Source organism: Mauremys mutica, unplaced genomic scaffold (assembly GCF_020497125.1).
Source record: "Mauremys mutica isolate MM-2020 ecotype Southern unplaced genomic scaffold, ASM2049712v1 000525F_np12_subseq_1:190777_obj, whole genome shotgun sequence".
Classification (NCBI taxonomy): Eukaryota; Metazoa; Chordata; order Testudines; family Geoemydidae; genus Mauremys; species Mauremys mutica.
The window spans coordinates 14,344-20,103 of NW_025422994.1; the positions used below are offsets into that span (position 1 = coordinate 14,344).

Consider the following 5,760-nt stretch of genomic DNA (forward strand, 5'->3'; position numbering starts at 1 on the left):
ACCATTTCCTTCCCCCTGGGAGGATGGGATGCTCTGGAGCAAACCATGGACGTTATTCTGTAGCCTGCTGGGGTGAAAAGGGCAAGGTGTAAGAATTCAGACGGGGCTTTTGTACATTCCACAAGCCAATTCCCTCCAGGTTTTCCCCTGCTAATGGACATTCTAGGTTCTGCCACACTGTGAAGCACAGAGTGACCTTATCCCAGTACAGGCCTAGCCCCCTCCCACCAGGGTGTAACCCTCTGACACATGGTGAAACCCTCCCAGTAACAGTCTCTCTGTTACACTTATCAAGTTTGTGGACAATACCAAGCTGGGAGGGGTTGTAAGTGCTTTGGAGGATTGGATTAAAATTCAAAATGATCTGGACAAATTGGAGAAATGAGCTGAAGGAAAGAGGATAAAATTCAGTAGGGACAAGTGCAAAGTACTCCACTTTGGAAGGAACAATCAGAGGCCAGAGAAGAGCAGAATCCAAAGAGTCACTTTGGGGGATTCTCCCTGTCATTGTCCCCAAGGCAGCTCTCTCAGGTTTACAAAGTTGTTCGATGTTCCAGCCTTTATACAGTCTCTCCTGGGAGTGTCCCTTTCATGGGCTGGGCCTAGTTTTAGTTTTCGGTAGTTAACAATCTTGGTTTATTGTTTATCTAACCAGTGTGTTTGGATTAAAGTGTGTTGGAAACTCCGTTTGGGATAACAAGCTGGTGCATGTCATTTTCCACTGATGAAATGACAGACTTCATATGAGCTTGCGTTGTTCAGTAGCGTGCTGGACAGTGCAAGACGCACATTTCTGGGGGAAAGTCAGGCACTTGAGAATTTGCTGGTTTTCTCCTGAGGTGTAATTCACGAGTGGCTGTCTAGCAACACTCAATACTGTGTAGCTGGGAGTGAGTTACATGCTGGAGACTGTGTGTTAATTGGCCAAGAGGGGCTGTTCTCACGGGAAAACAGTGGAAAAGGCACCCCAGTTTGGAGAACTGAGGGAACACGGCTATTTAACAGTCCAGATTGTACTCTGGCTAATGTCACAGACACTCATTATGACAGAGCCTCTTACAACACAGAGAAAGTAAATCCATGTCCCAGAAATTGAAGACTCCAGACAGAGGGCAAGTGTCCCTGGCACTGCTTCTTGGTGACAGAGAGGTTCAGAGACAGTGAGAGAGTCCTGGGGAAGCTGGGAACAGGAAGCATGGGCTGGGGGGGTTCAGTGGAGAAAGGGAACAGAAAGGGCAGGGATATTACTGAATACAGGATCTCCGCAGTGCTAGATGTCAGGATAGCACATAGTGCAGCCCACTGGAAAACATAATCCCAACTATACATACAGAATGATCGGGTCTAAATTAGCTGTTTCCACTCAAGAGATGGATCTTGGAGACACTGTGGATAGTTCTCTGAAAACATCCACTCAATGTGCAGCAGCAGTGAAAAAAAGCGAACAGTTTTGGAAATAATTAAGAAAGGGACAGATACAACAATATATCATATATCATAATTGTAAAAACAGCAAATAAATCCATGATACACCCACATCTTGAATACTGCATGCAGATGTTGTCGCCCCATCTCAAAAAAAGATATATTGGAATTGGAAAAGGTTCAGAAAAGGGCAACAAAAATGATTAGGGGTATGGAACAGTTATGCCAGACCTAACTCCCAGTTTCACTTGAGCAAACAGGAGCTATTTGACACTGTGCGATACAGCTCCTGTGCTCTGTTCCCAAAGTGTTCTGCAGCAGGGGAGGGTCTCTGGTAGTGTGTGTGTGTGTCACTGGCATATTGGGGTGATGCTGAAACAGGACAGAGTAGAGGTGGCATTGTGGGGCTGGCGTGAACCAACTCTCTTCTTTTCCCCTTCCCAGATCCGAGGGGACAGGAACCCTTACCCAGCGAGGTCACAGTCTCATAGTTCTCCTGCATGACATCCCAGTAGAGGGCTCTCTGAGTGGGGTCCATCAGAGCCCACTCTTCCCTGGTGAAATACACAGCCACCTCCTCAAAGGTCACCGGCCCCTGAAAAAGCAAGAGTCCAACACTCAGTACCTGCTGCCCCACTCACAGCCCCACACTCATGGGGGAGAGGAGCCAATCAAGTGGAAGCTCTGGGTGGCTCACAGTCAGATTCCCACCCCCACCCCGCTCAGCGTATCCAGGAAATACGAGGGTGATGGGACGAAGAGAGAGCCCCTTGTCTTTTCCAGCAGATCCGTCACACACCTACTAGCCACCGACTGATACAGGAGATGGAGCCCCTAGCAGGGTCCAGGGAGAGCTCCCTGGTAGGAAGCCCAATAACCTCCTCATTGTGAGGAGCGGGATATGAAGGGAGAGGCAGCTCCAATAAGCCTGACTCATGGGTGCCCCCTTCATATCTCACAGCAGCCGCTGGTTAGTGAGCTCAGGCTCCAGCACTGGGAGTCTGGTCAGTTTGACTAGCTCCATGTAGGTGGGCTATTTTCTTTCTTCACAAATTAGGGCATTTCCACCTCCCAACCTCCTGGGTCTGTTCCTAGAATCTAGGGCACTTATTAAATAACTCCCAGCAGGTTTGCCACACCCTGGCCTCCTCCTTTCCCCACGCTGTGAATTTCCTGCCCCGCTCCAACCTCCAAACCAGACTGTGCAAACCTTCCCATCTCCGGTGTATTTGCTGTCCCTCTCCTCCAGCAGGAACCCACCAGCAACCCCCCGATAATCTCTACCTGAGTTGGCTCCACTGCTGCCATTTCTCTTCCCTGTCCCACGGCAGGCTGAGATGAGCTGGAGGAAAACATGGATTTGATTCTGCAGCCTGTCTGGGGGAGAAGGGCAGTTGTGGGCGTTTCAGAACAGGTTTTAGTTAATTTCACATCAGAATTCCCCCAGGCCCTTTCCCTGCAGACAGACACCCTAGATTCTGCCATGCTGGGAAATGCTCAATCTGTTTATTACAATGTAGACCTGGCCCCTCCTGCCAGGCTAAGCCCAGACACATTTTTAACCTCCCTTCTCCCTCCCCTCACCCCGTAACAAAGTCTCTGAACACAAGGCTAGAAAAGAGCAGAACCAAAGGAGTCACTGAGGGGGATTCCCTCAGACAGTGACCCCACGGCAGCCACACCCCAGCAGGGGTAATATGGAGTCAGGAACTGGCTTTTCCTCTGTCTGATCCTTGTTTTGTTCACTGGAAAGTGGTTCTGCCCAGGGATGCAGCAATACATGTGTCTGGGTGGACTAGAGAGCTGGAAATCTCTCCCCCCTCATTTCTCCCACTGCCCCTTTCAGTCTCTCCTTCCCGTCCTCTCTCCCTGCCCCTCTGGCTGGGAAGGTCCCATTCCTGGGGGCTTTGCTCTGCCAGGCCTGGATTTTCTCCTGGCAATTGCTACTGGGAGGAGAAATGAGGAGGGGTGTTTGTGCAGAGTCACTTTCTTGCCAGTCCCCAGCACTTTCCCTGAGGTCTTTCAGTTATCTGCAGACTCTGGCTCAGAATTTAGTATTAACAGGGCCCAGGGCTGCCCTAGGGGGCTAGGACCAGCTGGAGAAAGTCATCCCCTGAGCCAGGGAGAGAAGCAGCTTTAATTAAGATCACTTCCCAGCACAGAACCCCGCTGGGGGAGCAGCAGCTGCTAAGCCTGGTCTCTCAGATCACAACAGAGGCTGCAGCGTCTGACCCAGGAAGCTGAACCCCAGTATCCTGAGCAGAGAGGGACAGAGCGTTTGAGCAGCTTCCCTCCTTTAGCTCTCTGGGGAGAGCAGCTAACGAGAGCCCCTCCTCACAGGGAGAATTGCTGATCTCATTAGCCCCACTGTCAATCCGGAGTCACTCCTTGTCTTTCCATAGTGACTCTGGATTAACAATGGTCTCAGTGAAACCAGAGTTCAGAAAGACTGAGTCCAGAACACTGTGGAAGAGACCATTGTGCGGCAGTGCTGACCCCCCTCCCCCCTCCCACCTCCCTCATCCCCCAGATCTAGGACAAGGACTGGACAATGGACTGGACAATCTAGGACAATGGAACTGAAAGTTCCTGTAGTTTTCAAGAGAAGAGAAGAGCAAAAATCTGTGATTTCACCTCACAGTGTTTGATAAGTGGCTAGAAAGTTATCACAGTGACTGGGCCTGGCCGGGGAATGTCGGGCAGTGCTTGGAGCCAGGATTCTGGCATAAGCTAATCAGGGAGAAGAAGCGAGGTCAGGAGCAGCCCCCAGATATTCCCTGGGACCCAGCCCCCAGAGTCCCTGGCCAGGGACCTCAGATACCCCTCAGAGCCCCACCGGCCAGAGAACCCCCACCAGATCTTCACTGTCAGGTTGGGAATCCCAAAGGGTTCCCCCCACCAAGAGACCCCAAAAGCCAGAGACCCACCAAAAGGGACCCCCACTGGGAACTCAGTCCCTCACTGCCTGCCTAGGATCCCACCCCCCGGCCTCCAGCAGGATCTGCCCTGCCCTTTGCCTGGCACCCCCTCCTCCCTCCTGCGGGATCCCCTGGTGCTTTACAGGGGCACCCCCTGGCCTAGCGCCGGGGATTCTCCCACACACACTCTGTGCACTGGGCAGGGCAGCGATCCCAGGAGTCTGCGGGGGAAGCCCAGACAGAGCCCCTGGCACAGCACCAGGCTCCCTCTAACCCCCTGTCCCGCCTCCCCAAGAGACGCCCACCCCGGCTGTTCTGCAGCCACCAGGCCCCCAGCGATACCCACCTCCAGGACCCACAGCCTCAGGGCTGGGCACATCACAACCACCCCCTGAAACCCCAAATCTCCAGAACCCACCAACCTCACTAGGGTACCCCCTGCCCAGCCACCCAGAGGCCTCCCACACCACAATCCCCCTTCAGCTGCTATCTCCCCACACAGCCCCACCCCCACCCAGCAACACTGTTACCTCACAGTGCCTGAGAAGTGGATAGAAAGTGACCACCGCCCCCTGCTGGCCAGTCACACAGGCAGAGGGAGCCCTGGGGGATGTCTCTTGAACTGGAGTATGGAAGGCCTGGAGGGACAAAATAGATAAGAAATGTCCATGGCCTGTCACTAGCAAATAATGGCCACCATGGATCCACCCCAGAAGTGGCTGCATCTTAGCACTGCAGGAAGCAACCCCTCACCAAGGCCATTTGCCATGGGGTTTGGGATACTTCTCAACTCACACTGCACTCAGAGTGACCTCCTCATCCTGTGCCAGCTGGAGAAAAGGGTCCAGCCAACTCTTCTGAAAGGGGTTGGGAACCACTGATCCCCAAACAGGGGGGAGGCCTCTGGCTTTGATGGGTATTAAATATCTGGCTGGTCTCTTTCTTCGGCAAACATTTTAACAGAGGTAAAGGAGGGACCAAATGATTCACAAAGGAGTCGGGAAAGATGATCTCTGGGCAATTTCACCCCCTGCGACCTCCAGGATGGAGAAGAACTCAGGGCAACAGGTTCCCTTGAAGGAAGAAGTTGCTGGGATTTAGAAACACGGGGAACAGCCCCAAACCCGAGAGGATTTTTAATTGACGTTTGATAATGACATAGAAAGAGGCAAAACCTGAGCTTTGAGAGCGACGTTCAGAAATGAAAGAGAAAGGGTGGAAATCTGATAGATTTTGGATCCATTTTGCAAATTATAGAGAGACAAGTGGAAAATCTGAGGGATTTTATATCAGTTGTTGATAGGAGGTAAAATCTGAGTGTTTCACATCAATATTTGATAAATAAATAAAGAGGAAATGGGCAATATTTGCAAACATTTTACATCCATGTTCAAGTATCTGAGAAAAGGTGTAAATC

At 51.6% G+C, this 5,760-nt stretch overlaps 1 long non-coding RNA gene across 1 annotated transcript; it reads right to left on the reverse strand.

Annotated features, from left to right (window-relative positions):
• Positions 1 to 1,960: 1,960 nt before the first annotated feature.
• Positions 1,961 to 4,933, reverse strand: LOC123357350. The gene is made up of 3 exons (XR_006575542.1): positions 4,874 to 4,933; positions 2,710 to 2,802; positions 1,961 to 2,020 (listed from the first exon to the last, which is right to left on the reverse strand). It is a non-coding gene; the product is annotated as an uncharacterized LOC123357350 (long non-coding RNA).
• Positions 4,934 to 5,760: the final 827 nt, after the last annotated feature.